Source organism: Acanthaster planci, linkage group LG10 (assembly GCF_054643075.1).
Source record: "Acanthaster planci isolate LZ-2023a linkage group LG10, COTS_SCS, whole genome shotgun sequence".
Taxonomy (NCBI): Eukaryota; Metazoa; Echinodermata; class Asteroidea; order Valvatida; family Acanthasteridae; genus Acanthaster; species Acanthaster planci.
In genome coordinates, this window is record NC_141786.1 from 12,076,003 (window position 1) to 12,093,073 (window position 17,071).

At 39.2% G+C, this 17,071-nt stretch overlaps 1 long non-coding RNA gene across 1 annotated transcript in view; it reads right to left on the reverse strand.

Moving 5' to 3' along the window:
- LOC147797773 (uncharacterized) overlaps positions 1 to 17,071 on the reverse strand; it is a 461,720-nt gene that overhangs the window by 137,255 nt on the left and 307,394 nt on the right. The gene's annotated exons all lie outside the window — the stretch shown is intronic.

Sequence of the window (17,071 nt, forward strand, 5' to 3'; positions counted from 1 at the left end):
TGGTGTCAGCCACCACTACCCCAGCTGGCAAGCGGGTCTCTGGAGGCTGCCCGAGTGTAATGACGTCACGGACGGACTGTTAAGCATGGGCATGAATGGAACTACTATGGCGGTGAACTTGAAGTTAAGCACGTAAGTACAGAACCCAGTTAGTGAGATATCTTATTTTGCGGAAATTGTATTAATATCAGACAACACCCCAGCAGTTTTGCACAGAATCACCGCTTACGGAGATATAAGTTGTCATGGTCATTCTGCCTATTTCCAAACAAAAAAGGGAAATGTTTCTCAGTCCGATACAGATGTAGGCCCTAGGCCCTGCCCTATGCCTAAAGCTCGACCCAGGCTGTATAGGTCCTACATCTCTATCTGTATAGTCGGTAAAACACCTAGAGGGCACATCATGAATGTACACTTAAACAGGGCCTGGCGTAGGCTTATAATTACAAGCCTACAGGCCTACTCCTTCGTCTCCCTCAAAGGCTCTGTTTACGGGTCTAATCCATTGAGGTAGGCCAGGCCTAGTAACATTACTTAGGCCTAGGCTAGGCCTACTCTGATTCTAATATTTTATGGTTTCGTACGCTATGGCATTTGAAATTGCCCTGCAACATGCAATTAGGCCTAACACTGAAAACCTCCGCTAACTCTTTCTTGATCAAATCTTCCCTAAAATGCTGGTCATTATAGGCTGATAGGTAACGTGTATGGCCAATATGCATGAAACTGGTAGTACCAGGTGCGTACATTTTGTAGAGTGTAACCTGGCCTGTACATGTACATTATTAGGGCCAATGATTTTCCGCGATCGCGGAAAACGGACGGAATTCGCGGAATCCTGTCCTCGAAACAGAAAACGAAGTTTGAATCAAGAAAAAAAAATTCCGCAATTTTATTGCTAAAAATCCTTTTCAGCCAATTTCTTCACCAACAAATGTAATTGACTGGGCAGGCAAACCATATACCATACGATTTTTGTGCATATGTGTAAGGTCACAATACTGGCCAACTTTCATGATGCAAAAAACGAACTTTAATTTATCCGATGATGTAACCATTTTCAAGCTATGTTTGCTAGAGATTATAGCTGTACATGTATTTGAGAGATAAAGATAAATAATTCAGTGTAAATGCGAGTCTATAATTTTTATTCACGTAAAAGAGCAAAAAGTTCAAAATGGCGCCCAAAATGGGACATTGATTGAACAAAATTTAATGAACTCAACTACTTTACTTATAGCTCACGTATTTTATCACGATGGTCATATTTTTGAGTAAAGCAATGAAGTAATATTTTGGCCCTTTACAAAAAAAAATAGATAAATCCACGCTCCAAAATGGCAGCTGATTATGCGTTAACGTTCGTTTCACATCGTGTCCACCACACCATACCATGACGAAAAGGGCCAGAATCATCGTTTACAAGCCTCACCCTTACCTGTAAAAGCCATTTTTATTCGAAATGAGCTTAATAAACATCGTGTAAAATGTGTGCTAGACCATAATTACCCTCGAGGATGAGAAAACATCAACACATCGATCGCTAAATTTTCGTGTCCACTTGGTAACTAACGTAAAATGTCCACATATTTTAACTGGTGATCAACGCAGTCTGACTAGTGGTCGTACACGTGCAATGGTGTACCCTGCATGGATGACCTAAAGGTCAATTGTTTTAGGCTCGATTACGTCTTTTCCGAGATAAAGCTATTTTAAGCACCGTGTCCACCGTGCGCCGCTTTCGCGCCTCTTTGTAACGAACGGAGGAAGTTGCTGCGCGCGACAGCTTTCCCTCCAACAATCAGGGAAAGAGCAGCCAATATCCGGAAAACGAGCAGCCAAAAGGTTTGTATCAACTTAAATAGATTTAATTTTCTGTATTTTTTTGTGAAAAGAGGTCAGATGGCATTGTAAAAGGGAAGATTTAAATGGATAGTCAATGGGTGATTTTTGGGCTTTGTAGCGGACCGCTTGGATGGTTTCGTGTGAATCGTGTCCATGTTTAACGAACGGAAGAAAAAAATAGTAAACATCTGAAGTCCCTCTTGAAATTGCAAAGGGACAAATAATTTACACTTTTTAAGCTAAAGACCATCACAAAAATAACAAACTTAAAGAATAGCCTTGCCAAGTTTACGAAATCATCAGTGTTTCACGTTCGTTACGCACCGTGATATTTTACAAATGTGTACGTGTCCGCAGTCACGAACGTAAGAAACACTTGACATTTGGGTAACATATACAAAAATCAGCGAAGAACATAAGTTCATGTCCGAGTTAAATATGTCAGAGTGAATGATACATTTCTCCATGTTTGAGGTTTCGTTATTTGTTGTAAATGCAATTCGTAGACTGAAGTTTTGGGTGGGTTTTTCACGTTAGTTTCAGCGGACAGCCATTCTAAACGTTCTTCGTAACGAACGGAAGAAGTAGTAGGAAATAGCCGATTCTGGAGCACACTCCCCTTTTCACCGTTTTCAGCAAAAACCCTCGGGTAGTACATCAACTCAAAAAATAGGGGTAATCCCCTAAAAATCTGGAGTTCTAGATTTCTCCGGTACCTCATCGACCCAAAAAATCCGGCTCTAAAATATCAGGCGACTATATACATTCTGAGACAAAAACCCCCTTTCACCCACCACACGTACCGGGGATTCCCACTCACCTTTTGACCCCGGCGCACTTTTCCTGTAAACAACTCGTGACTAGCGCCGGGGATTTCCACTTCACTGACCTTGAACTTTTGACCCCGGCGCACTTTTTGTGTAAACAATTCGTGACTTGTACCGATCGCACCAGCAATAAGTCACCAAAAAAGGGACTTTCTTTCGCTGGCCCGTCATAAAAATGATAAAAAAAATAAACAATAATAAAATACATAAAAATAAATGGTAGATAAAACTACAAACGTGAATTGTTATTTTTGCAAAGACAAGAGAAATTTGATGGACTTGATAGATTCGTACGATTGCTTTCGTTGTTTAAATTCCAGAAGTTTACGCAAATGCATCGGTTGTAAAGAGTGCCACAACTGTCACCAATGTAACGATTGCGTCAGAAGTAAGGACTGCTGCACCAGCGACGATTGCGGTAGATGTATAAATTGCGTGGCTTGTTTTAATTCATACGACTGCAGAATTTCAAATGCCTTGGACAGTTGCGAGGACTGTTTCGAGTGCGCCCATTGTATCGAATGTTTTGGTTGTACCTACTGCACCTGTTGCGTAAATTGTGTCGAGTTGGAAGGAATGGATCACGTGGTGCTCGTAGACGACAAGCATAAAACGCTCAGGCACGCGCGAGAGAACGAGTCATTGCCCGATTCATCGACTAAACTCGACGTGGATTTATACAAAATTGGATTAGTTATTGAATACGACGCTGATGTAGAAATCCCAGGTTAATTTTTTACCTTAAATAAATAAACCCTTATATAAAAGATGACTGATGCGGAGCTTTGTCACTTGCTGAATCTAAAGGAAGTACACATACCGCGATCTCAAAAACAAAGTAAACCGATACCCGCTTGTAATCACCAAATACTCAAAACAGATGGAAGATACGCTTGTAAACACTGCGGTCTAATTTTGGGGTTCGCTTCGTTAAATTCATACATCCCCGCCGACATGGGAGATCGATACTACAAGCATCACGTTTAGAAAAAGCCACCACCACCAAAATCGAGAAGAACGTTGCAGAAGTACAACATTTGTTTTAAAAACGGCGAAGCGGGTGAAATAGAATATAAGTTAAACCAGGTCTTAAACGGTAAGATCTCCAGAGGTAAACCGTTGAAGGCTTTAATCGCGGTATGTTATCAAGACGAAACTGGGGAAACCGAATCTCAAGTGAACGATCTATTTGAAGTTTCGGATAAGCACTGGGAAAATGCCCGAGAAAAGTTTTTAAAGAATTTATATTATTAAAATGGAGACGCACACATTTCACTTGACTAGAAATCCGCAGACATTTAAACTTAAAAACGAGATCAAAAATGAAGAAGGGACCAAATGTATTTGTGTCAAAAATATTCAGCTTGAAAAAAAAAATTTTAAACATTAAGAGGGAGACAGAGATCGAGTGGGATTTGAGGGAGTTCTTACCTGACGAACCCGGTGATGATGGGATAATTAATTCGGACTTTTTGCAAAAATACAGCGATCTATATACAGGTGAAAAATATGAGATTGAACAACCGACTTTACGCTTACTAGATGTTTTTTTTGGAATTTTATCATGTTACCGAAATTTTTTTAAGAAACATACAAAAATATACCACAAATTGGGAATACAACATTAAACGAATAAAAATCTACAGATCACGCATGTTATCTATAATAGGAGCAATAAAACTCAAATTTGTTGATTTTTGTTCGTTTTATTTTGGTGATTTAGGTGAATTAAGTGACGAATTTTATGTACCCGGAGTTTTTGATTACCCACTAAGAAAAGATCATATTTTTGTTGATGATTTTTGTAATAAGATAAGTATAAGTATTTGTAGAAGAAGAAAAAATTACAATGTTAAGAATGATTGATGAATGTGATTATGGCTATCTTTTTAGTACACATTATCATCATCACCCGCGTAATGTTGTTGAAATAACAATAAATATTAATGTTGCTCATAGTTATCACATAACACTAGGGGCCATTTTTCAAGTCTTTAATGCAATTTTTAGTAGATTAGACTATGGCAATTATCTCACAGATGGGCCACCACCGTCAACCGAAGAAAAACAGGTGTTCATTTGGGATACTGTGTCTTCTACCGTGAAACCTATTACAAAGGGCCAACCCAGTCTTGAGTTTGACCGGCTTTTTGCAAAGCGAGAGTTTGAGTCATTGAGTGTCTCACAGGCGAGTGGTTCTAATGTCCTTGAACCTGGTTACTACGGTATTGACTGGTTTGATTTTCTTTTAAACGCCATCCTGGGAGCTATTTTTAAAGTTTACAAAGAGTCTCAAACAGTTGTCCTAGTCCTTTTTTACCCTTTTTTAAAACTAAAACTAAACAAACACGTGGGTCAATTGCTCGGCCTGCCCCAAGACGAACTACAAAATTTGGTTGTACACAAAGGCAACTACAACATCGAACACATTAAATATCTGTTTATACACTGCGAGCAGCTCGACCCAAATTAGAACTATTGGCTCCTTAAGTTAATTATACTCGGGCGAATATAATTTGCCTCTTTGCATATTAATATGTTTTGCCGGCTTGCTAATTTTCAGTGTAATTAATTCTGCTTGGCTGTGCTAATGTAAATAATTTCCTTTTATGCTTTTGACTGTTCAAATTCACGGTGTTCTTGCATGAGAAGTTCAAGTTGCAGTAAACCACTAGATTTACTTTGGTTTTTATTTGCTGCTTTAAGTTAATAATTAAATGTTATTCCACATTAGTTCCTTATTGTCCTTTGCTCGTATGTTTTAGTGTCCTGGTTCCCGTCTTTCGATTTTTCGTCTGCCGTGCATTCTTTGCACGTAACTCTAAGTCGAGAAAAAGCTGATATTTATATAGACGCCCACCGCATCGATTTTGAATTTATCGCTGTAAGGGGACGGACTTTTTCAGTGTCTGTGTAGTTAATCACAAGGGGAGCATACTTGTACAAGTCTATTATTTACCGTTTTGTTACCCTTGGCACATACATTATTCATGATGTCAACATCATGACAAGCAAATCACCTTATTCCTTACCGCATTTTGATCGATTAGTTATTATGAGAATTTATTGCTGTGAAGCATTAATCGAGTAATCTGGCTCTTCTTTATTTTAGTCGGCACTTAGTTTAGTTACTTTTAGTTACGCCAAATAGAAAGCGTAAACTTTAGCTAATGAAAGGGCAGCAGATTTAAAAAAAGATCTTATGAAAAACTTGGCGAATAACTTTAACAATTTACCGGTCAACCGTTGGGTTACCGACGCCATGTCATTTTATCAAAACCAGCTTAATTTTGTGGTTTATTGCGTGCGGAGTTGGTGTCAAGTTACTGCCTGATACAAATCCATGCGTATCAGCGTCGTTTGATTTTATGTATATTACACGGTAAAACAAATCTTGTTTGACTGCATCATGCCTTTACCGAGCGACGACATATTTGACAATTACGATCATCGCAAATTTACAGACACATGCCGTCTGTTTAACGTAGACTCGACCAAGTCGTATAAACAAAGTCGAGATACATTGAGCAATGGATTAGGAACAGCTTATTGTTACAGAAACGGATATGTACCAGTCCCTGACAAAAACTATGACGCTCGTGATTTACACGTAACCAACGGCAAGTATGCATGCTCTACTTACATGACCTTCGGGTGGGCAAAGGAAATACAAAGGTAAACGAATCTATTAGAGCTTATGTTTACGCATTGTTGGGAGCGCAAGCCCAAACAAAAACAAGCGTTTTGGCAACAGGAACTGGATTAGATGCTCAACAGCAATTTGTCACCATTGTGGAATCTTTGATAAATTCGGAACCTAATTTACAACAGTCGATCAATCAGTTTCAAGATTCACTGAATAATGCAAAAAGCCCCGTTGAATTTTGGTTTATATTTGGTGCATTCGCACATGCATCTAAGATTGGGACGTTTGAAGGCTACAACAACCACCTTAAGGTTGCAACACTTGGAATGCAAACACGTTACGTTCCAACATAGAATTCTCATTCAAAATCTGCTACAGTAGCATTTGATGATTTTGCCGATCCAGAAAGTAAGGTTGAAGTGATGGAGCCAATCCTACTCCTAGTATAAAGCCACTGCAAGTAAAAGAACCATTAAAAAGGAAGCTGCTTGATATTCACAACGAAGAAAAAATGTAAACGGTTGGAATCATTGCTGTTGCTGGAGTCACTTTTATAATGTATAAAGTAATGATTTAGAAAGGATCAATCTCAAAACAGAGGGCAAAACCAATGTTATATTGCTTTCAATAAAAATTAAAAAAATATTTATGAAAACGTAAAAAATTAGAATGACAACGTCAGAAACAAAAAATTGTAGTGCATGTAAAATATCTAAAGATCTGTCAAATTCTAAAAAAAAGATGAATGGAAAGCCAAATATTACTTGTAACGAGTGCTTTGAAAAGATATAGATTTATCAAGACAAAAATAAATGGGAACATGGTGAACGAAAATGCAGATGTAAAGACTGCGGAGGAGTGTAGAGTAGCAAACATGGTCGCTGAAGATATGATTGTAAACTCTGCTGTGGTACAATAAAAACCACAATTCGCAAATGGATTACAAACTGCGGCCATAAAGATAAAAAACATAATCGATTTGACCTAGACCAGTTTATAGACACTGACTTCTTGCGTGGGCTAATAGAAGATTACGAGTACTGCTTCTGAGAAGAGGGTAAAATAGCATTTTACAATATAAATAAGACTTGGCAACCATCGAGCGATAAGACAATATGACAGGACACGTAAAGAGCAATTGCGTTTTACGTTGTCTCGATTTCAATAAGAAGAAATCTAATATAATAAGATTACCAAATAATTGTTCATCAATTTTCAAAATGCATTGGAAAGGTTAAACTTTGCCTAAATTGAAACTGTTATAAACCAACGTAACAATCGAGGTAAAGCTCCAAGCGCTTTCAAACCATTTTTTTTTTTCAAAACAGTAGCTAAACTTTGTAATTGTCTTTTGATCCTATCGGGTACCTGCTTTTGACGGTGTTCCGGCTTTGGTTCAGTTTTAGGCGATGGAGTACCAGCACCTCTGACAGCAGCCACGTGGCCGTTTCAGTGCAACTAAAACTGTGTGCCCTCATTGTTCACTTCGCTCCAACGCTGCATTGCGCGTAGAGTGCGCACGACTTGTGGCTAGTCTTTGTTTTTGGTCCAGAAGCGTTTGTTTTTCATTTGCTCAACTTTATTTTGGCTTATTTTTAGTGTCCTTTTGAATAATTCTATTAAATATTACTGGTTAAAGTACACAATTGTCGACTCGGCAAGGATGGACAAGCTGAAGAGGTCGTTATTGGTTTAAGAATAACAACAGGTTTATTGTCTCTCAACACTACCTGTACACACGGTTCCAGATGCATGCAATCCCATACACAAATTCTTAATGTTGAGTCGGAGTGTCAATGTGCATTTCGATCGAACGTTGAGTGAGACGCGCTCCTTACTCCGTGCGAGGTTGCAAGAACCTGTTGCGATCTGAACCAGGTCTGAAACTGATCTGAGACCCAAGCCCGAATTTGGCTCGTATTTTAAAGTGTCTGGGGCGCGTACGTAAATATCGCACCCAATACACTGATTGGTCGCATAGTAATTATTCTTACTGAAAAATATTCCTAGCGTCTTGACCCGGAGAGCGTCGACAAATTAAACTTGTAAAAGTCCAATCTTTTAAGAATACTCTACCATTTACTTATCGTAGGCTCCATTATCAATACGCGTGGACATCGGCATTGGCCTTAATTCTCGTCACTGAAGTACGAGTTACAACTTGGAATAAATTTCTTATCCTTTCTCATTCCTGAGATTCCTGAAAATAACCTACATTTTATCAGAGTGAGGAATAAAGTGTGCTTACTGGAAGTTAATCATGCCTGGTATTTTTGTTACAATATCCTTGATTTAATTTCTATTTAGAACCTAAACAACTTATAAATGATATTGAATCTCATTTTTCTATACAGTAACAAACTGCAATACGTCTGTCACGAATACCACGTTGGTGCAAGCAAACATAAGTTGGGGCGAATATCAGTGCGCCAGATAAAGTTATTTTTTCTAATGAAAACCTGGGTTTTCCTTCAAAAAATCGGAAGACATCCGTTAAAAGGAGATATATTTCAAGACAACCAAAATGAAAGAAGGTAAAAGAGCGGGATGTTTTGTGATATTTCAGACTGCACTTTGATATCGTGACAGAAATCACTCTGCCTTTGAAGGAATTTGAGAAATTAGTCAAATGGCTCTTATTTACTGTAAAAATTGCTCTTTGTTAAGAAACACATTCTTGACAGTTTTTTTAAACCATGGTAGAACTTACCGATTTTTCAAGAACACTTATGATGCATCCCAGATAATTGTAGAAATTCTTGAAAGCATGTATTTATCTTTCTGTTATGACTTATTTCCCTGAGAGGAATTGTTTCTTTGCAGATCCCATTGCATGTGCAGGCATTCCATTATGCTGAAGTGTACATGTGTTAATTAATAGGATTTATGCGTTATATAAATACTGTACATAGGTATATAGGTATATAGCAAAAGCTGATCAGTGTGATTGACTCATTTGCATACGCGCATTATAGCCAGTTGCAGTATGCGCGATGTATGTGGCCTAGTTCTGCACTGCCAGAAATCCATAAAAGGCGTATGCATCAACGCCGATTTAGCAAAGTCTGTAGAAGGAGCAAGAGGAACTCAAGAAATTTACAAGTTGAAGCGACCAAGATTCGGGAATTGAGTCTGACTCCAGTGCAGAGTCCAGTGGGGACTAGTTACTAGGCAACAAGAGGTGGAACGAAATTTCGGTAAAGCAAGTTTTGCGGATAAACCCAGAATTCGTTCAGCCACATTCAATGGATCAATTTCTTGGACAGATTACAAGGTGCAGTTCGAGTTATTGGCAAAACTCAACTGCTGGGACAATACGGCAAAAACCGTCTACTTAGCAGCAAGTCTAAGTGGATCGGCCCAGTCCGTGTGAGGAGATTTGGATAGTACCAGATGAAGAAATTATACGGCCCTTGCAGCGGCATTGGGCCAACAATTTGGTCCGGAAAATCAGACGGAATTGTTGCTTGTTCAACTAAAGAATAGAGTGAGGAAGCGTTAAGAAACACTACAAAAACTTGCTTAGGCGATATCAGAACAGCTTGCAAAGGAGAACTTTGTTGATTCACTACAGGACGCCGACATTAGATGCAGAGTTTTCCAATCAAGACCGGATAGCCTTGAAGATGCAGTGCGGGTAGCTTTGGAACTTGAAGCATTTCAAGTTGCTGATAGACAAAGAGCGGGACAAAGGAAGCCAACAGCGTGGTTAGCGCAGAGGACAGTCGACCAAACGGAGGAACACTACAAAGCCAACTAATATTATTGAAGACAAACATTGAGAAGATTTTGACAAAGGGCTTGAAGAATATGCAAGGACTGCTTAACTAGCAGAAATCAGACAACATTTCAACTAGCGAGGGACAGGACCAGTGCCTGACTCGCAAATTGCCCGTTCAGTGTTGGAGGTGGAACGACGTGAGACACATAAGTCGTGAATAACTGCAGAAACGGACGGTAGATTTCAATCAAGCAAGACACCAGGAAAACTGGAGACAGTCGAGCAACTGGGTCGACACTCGACTGCGGAACAACGCAAGGCCCAGCCAGACGCCCCAGCAGTAACAACACGGTATTTTTCAGCAGGAGTAGATGGGTTATACGTACAAGGTCGTGTGGAAGATGTACACGTCACTTTCTTAGTCGACATTCATTTAAGGGCCAAGTCACAATAGATAACGACGGAGCTGAAGTCGAACACAGAGTGTGGGTAGCAGACTTAGAGCTTGACGATATATTAGGATATGACTTCTTATGCAAGTACGATTGTCAACTGGCGTGTGGAAAAAGTTTTATGACATTTCAAGGGACATCAGTTTCCTTCATCGAACCGTCGATGAGTTGAAGAGTAATTGCGGACACAACTGAGTGTATACCACCCAGAAGTGAAGTACTTATTCCCGGCAAGATAGCTGAAGAAAAAGAAATCGTCAGCGTTTTCACAAAGAGGCGAATTTCATGAAAAATCGTCTCTCTGTCGATTTCTATTTTTTTTGTGAAAACGATCAAATAGTGCAACATCTACAAGACGGTAAAAGTAAAAGATAAAAAATCATCAGAAATCCGTCAAATGAAAATGGCAAATTTGTAAATTTATCCAGAAGTGCCAATTTTCGTTTTCACGAAGGGGCAAATTTAAATTCGCCCCTTCGTCAAAAAACACAAGCCCATGGTACAAAGTTTTCACGAAAAGGCACTTCAACCTTTTTCTCTGCGCTCATGCAGATCAACGAGAGCAATGTTTAGTGTATGGTTTTAGTTCCCGTACAGTGCGATAAGTAAAGGCGCGCATGACCAGTCATGAAATGCAGCGTGCATGCATAGCATATTGGAACGATGTCAAATAAGCAATATGGCGTCTAGTAACAACTTAGCTGCAGTCCCATCGGTCATTAATTCTGTCCTTGAACTTCCCAGCTGAATATACCAAGGTGAGTGTGGAATTAAGAGTGCATTCTTCTCCTTCCATGAATATTGAAAAACTCACCTTTCCCTAAACGTTACTTAGCTCATATTTAATTGACGCTCAGTTATTTACGCAAACACTGACACTGTTTAGGTCGGGCCTAGCTCTAGGTCAGGCTTAGGCTACATGTAGTTCAAGCCTACTAGTAGTAGGCCTACTACCATTGTGCAAGGCTAGGCCTAATCATGCCGTTTCCTCATGAATGTGGCAGTCTTAGAGTCTTGAATTCCTCGCGGAGTGTTTGACTATTGGCAAGTTTGTTTTGTTAAAAAATAAAACTTGTAGGCTATAAAATAGTTGTTACCTTGACACATGCTTGACAAAATAATATTGAGTGGCATGGCATTAGGCTAGCACTAGCAGATTAGTGTGGAATTCGAGGCGTCAGGGAATTAGGCAAAAAACTGGCTGGTTCATGTGGTTGCCTTTTTGAAAACGTAGTAGACCCTACCAATACTACTACACTACTTGCTCATCTTGTAAAATCAGATGTAAACATTCCACACCTTTGAAGTTGAAAAATTCTGATGAACCTAAAAGTTTTTTTTTCAAATGCCAATCTAGAAAAATCTAGAAAAGTTTTTGTCAGCAAACTGGTTATTTTGAAGCTAAGCATTGGGTTTGCTGAAACAACGAATACACCCAAACTGCATGTTTAGAAGCAGCATGTGCAAACATTTCAAACAAGGCTTGATTTTTGAGGTGCTTACTTAAGTATCCAGCCTAGTAGGTTGTGGTTACAACGTAACATTATTAGGCCTACTGCCACATTTTAATTCTTTGAAAGTGTATCCTGTGAAAAATAGGTTTAGCACCAGGTGTCAATAAATCACAACTGGGCTCCTCTGTAAAGCAAAAAAGAAGGTTGTTTTCCCTAGTATTGTCATAATAATAATTCCAACATCTACATGTAAGTTCTGGCAAGATTAGTCACACTCACAGAGTGAAAATTTTGACCAACCATGCATTTTTCAACTTTTAACATTTAGAAAATTAACTGAAGGAAATTTGAATTTTTTTTAAATTGCAGAAGCTTCCCCGTCATGGATGTGGTGGTTCTTTGGGAAAAGGATGGGTCAAAAAATGTGGTGTCCACTGCAGAGTTTAAGTTTGATGGTGTCCTGCGGAGAGGGTCATCAGTTACCATGCTGTGGAATGATGGTGAGAGAAAGGGTACCATCATCGACATGGAGGAGTCACCTCCCAACTCTGAGACTGACGATGATGAAATTCGCCTATCGCAGTATATGTCGTCCAAACTCAATGGTGAGCTTTTTCAGAGTTAAATTTAAAACTAACTCCAAAAAACTGTTGTTAAATGAGAGTGATTATTATCATGCGCACAGGTGTTGGAATAGACAAATCATTAAAAAACATTCAGCTCACATTAAAAACAACCACATGTTTTCAGGGTGATACAACTACACTCATTTTATTGAAGATTGCTCTGAATTTTGACACCTTTACTGTGAACCTTATGTTCTGATTGTTTATCAATGTTCTGACTAATTGTTCTGCTATGTTCCATTACTCCATCGTGGGCATTGTTGTATTTTTAAATTTTTCAGGCAGCAATTCCAGAAATTCTTTTCTTCTGATAATTTCCATGTGCAAGTGCATATATATGTACCCATGTATCCTGGTTACAATAACGCACACATCAAGAACCCCTCCCTTTTTTAAATGGCAGCCATGCCAATAGACATAAAAAGCATTGTTATATAATCTGCATTATTGTCTTCTTTGTTTTGCTTTCTTGTTTCTCAAAGTTTAATATCTCAAAGTTTGTTGCTTTCATGCCAGAATATTTGTATTTATATTTTGCAGGTGGACCAAGACCCTTGGACAACATGTCTGGAAATGACGTTCTTGAAGGGCCAGCAGTTTGTGGGGAATTCCAGTACAAAGATGAAGTGTGGGCTGCCTGCCACCGCTGCCTTGAATATCTTTGTTTTAATCATTTTCATACAAACAAAACATGTACTTCGCATAATGTACATGGTGAATTATATATGATTGATGCAAAGAGCTGTTCAGCCCCTTTGGCAGCTTTAGACCCAAAGGATGTTGAAATTATATCCAGTTCACCTCTTTGTGCTTCAACCCAGATCATTGATGTTCACTCTAGATGCATTAATATTCCATCTATCTCTCCTGCTGCTGCTTCACTGCAGATCGATGATGTTCACCCTGAGAGTGATATTCCATCTTCTTCTGCTCGTTCTGGGCAGTATCCACCACTTTCCTCTCCTGCTGTTGCATCAGTGGCAGGTGATGGTGCTAGCCATGACAGTGATTTTCCATCTTCTGCTCGTTCTGGTCGTTATCCATCACTTTCTTCTCCTGGAGCTGTTTCAATGCAGGTTGATGGTGCTGGCCCCGAGAGTGATACTCCGTTGTCTTTTGCTCGTTCTGGGCAGTATCCCCCACTTTTTTCTGCTGCTACTGCATCAGTGCCAAGTGATGGTTCTGGCCATCTATATTCTGTTCGGACTGGTCGTTATCCACCAGTTTCTTTTCCTGCATCCGTTTCATTGCATGTTAATGGTGCTAACCATGGGAGTGATTTTCCTTCCTCTTCTTCTCTTTCTGAGGAGTATCCACCAATTTCCTCTTTTTCCGCTGCTTCATTACAGCTTGACAGTTCTGGCCCTGGAAGAAGTTTTCCATCTTCCTTTACTGCTCGGTCTGGGCGGTATCGTCCAGTTTCATCTTCTCCACTTGTCTCAATGCCAGTTGATGATAGTGTGTGTCTTTACTCGGGGCAAGGTGATGATTCTATCTCATTTCCTGACCCTGGTGACTTTCATGTTGATGGTGTTGGAAAGGCTCTTTCCCCCAAACGAAAGAAGATCAAAAGGTCCAGAAATTTTCTTGTTGAAGAAAAAAGAAATAGTGGCGTGGCCTATTTTACAGAAAAGTCAAACAGACAGATTCCTCGGAGGCAAGGTGTTTTGGGTGTCAGCAAATGTACTGCTAGATGTAGTAATCTGGATTGCTCTGTAGTGATGGAGGCAGATAAAATGGCCTTGAATATTGCCTATTACAACATGGCTTGCTTGGACAAGTAACGTGAATGGATTTTGAGATATGTTTCTGTGGGAACAACAGCATCAAAGCGTTACAGAAGCTTTCATTATACATTGCCCAAGCCCACCTGCATTTCTGAGACCTGGAAAGTTTGTCGTAGCATGTTCATGTCCACGATCAATGTGACAGAGAAGCGAATCAGAACAGTTTTCTCAAAACTTGACACATGTGGCATTCTTCAAGGGGAAAAACGTGGGGGGAGACAGGGCTCTGATCTCGACACTCTTCTGAGAAATGAGGTTCAAGAACACATCGAGAAATTTCCAAGGATTACTGTCGTGCATCCAGCAAGTGTCAATACCTGGCTTCTGACCTGAACCTCCAGATGATGTATGGCATGTACATAAAGGAGAAGCCAGAAGGTGCGTCATTGTCTCTGTACAAAAATGTGTTTCACTCCTTGAACCTTAAGTTCCATCATCCCAAAAAGGACACATGTGGTTTGTGTGAGACCTACACGAAATCAGGTGAGGACAAGAAGCAAGAATTGTTGCCACAGTACCAGAAACATATTGAAAAAAAGGAAAAGGTTCGTGCCATCAAAGCTGATGCAAAGGAGAGAGCAGCCAGGAGTTCAAAATATGCTGCAGCAATTTTTGACCTCCAGTCTGTTATCTATCTGCAGCAATCTCAAATGTCTGAGATTTTCTATAAAAGGCGCTTGGCATGTTATAATTTTACAATTTATGACCTTGGCATCCAGGAGGGTTTTTGCTTCCTCTCCCATGAAGGCCACAAACGTCGTGGTGCTTGTGAGATATATTCGTATTTGGATAAATACCTGCAAATTCTGGACGCTCAACATGTTGAGTCTGTTGATCTCTTTTCTGATGGTTGTGTTGGACAAAACAAGAACTCCATTCTTCCAACAATGCTTCTATATTTCATCAAGCACTCTCAGACTGTTCGTGATGTCACACTACATTACTTTGAAACAAACCTTGGGTAGTCTGAGGGTGATTCTATGCATAGCACCATTGAAAGAGCTACCAGACAGGTGCGTGACATTTCTGTCCCTTCCCAGTTGGTATCCATCTGTAAAATGGCACGGAAAAACCCAAGGCCTTACCATGTTTTCACTGTCCAGTCACTGGACATTCAGCATTGGAAGTCATGTTCACAGAAGTATGGCATCCTCAGGGTTCGTTTGTCTGAGGATGGTAAAGGCATTGGCTGGACAAAGTTTAAGCAGGTCAAGGTGATGAACGTGAAATCTGATGAAATTCTTTTCAAGTACTCTCATACCGATGATGCCTTTTCTGTGATCAAGCTCGACAAATCTAGAAGAAGCACACACACTGAACGTCTCCAGCCTCAGTCATGCTATCTGTCAGGTCCACCTAAGATATCAGACAGCAAATACCAGGATTTAATGAAGCTCTGTTCAGGGCCAACGCCAGTTGTTTGTCATCCTGATTATCAGATATTTTACCGACAACTTCCTCACTGAATTTCCATATTGCAAGAAACTTTCACTATTTTCCTTCCTGTAAATATATTAACACTACGCTATTCCACAGCTGACTTTGTAGCAGGCTTTTTCCTGCACTCTGCTGCTGATTCTACAATTCTTGTGCCTTTTTACAAAGATTCTTGTTAGCCTATTGTGGTTGGTGTAGACGTAGTAGAATATCGTGTTTGTATTCCTAGGTGCCACCTGGTCTCAAGGTGCATTAATGTTCGTGGTACTGATTATATACTTGCATCCAGACTTTCTCTTTGACTTCCTATATATCAATTTGTAAATTGTTACGTTAGTTAAGTATCCTGAAGTTCAAGAGTTGTATCTACTTACCCATTCCCGTCCTTCAATGAATCTATCTGAATAGGAGCTCTTGTTAGTACATAGGTGCAGCACGACATGTTTCTGAAGGGTTATTGAGTTCTTGCCCTGTTTGTGTTAGGTTAAAACTTTCGTTTTTTGAGCAAAACAATATTTACCATATTTATGGTAATGCAAGACCCCTATTTTGATTTTGTGGCACTGTAAAATTGTGCTTATAAAATGGTTTCCTTACCATTTAGACAAACTTTGTTAAGGTAGAGTATGAGGGAGGGAGGTAAACACCATTACCCTAAACATTTTAACCTGTCAAACAATTAGATTTTTTATTACCAATGTACTGGTCGTATTTTTTTTACTTGACAGATTTGGAAGTTACAGAGTTCTGCCAAATTCCTCTTTAATTAATTAAACACAACTGCTGTGCTTCTGACACACATGAATTACAGTGAATTGTAATTTGGCAGTTTGCACCTAAAATTATGGTGCATTTGGAAACTGGTTTTGAAGCTGAAATAAACCTATTAAAAATACTACCTTTTTAAAGCAGCAATTAATCTTTCATGCATTTATTGTGACAGCATTTCTAATTCTGAAATGCAATTCTTGAAATATAGCGCCCCATAAAATATTACTGTCACTTTTGCCTGAACCTGGACGAACTCTGTTATTTTGGAGTCTTTCTTAATTGATCTTTCTTTGCTTTACAACATTTGATTTTTCAATAAAAGACTTGAAAATGTTCATTAAAATACTTTTCTTTTCTACATTGTATGCAGAAAGGAAAATAAGTAATTATACTGTATATCAGTAAGTGATTATACTAAATACTTTATCTTTGAATCATGTTATTATTTATTCTTTGTACTTTCATTACATCGTGGATTGTAAATATAATGTCTGTATGAATAAAT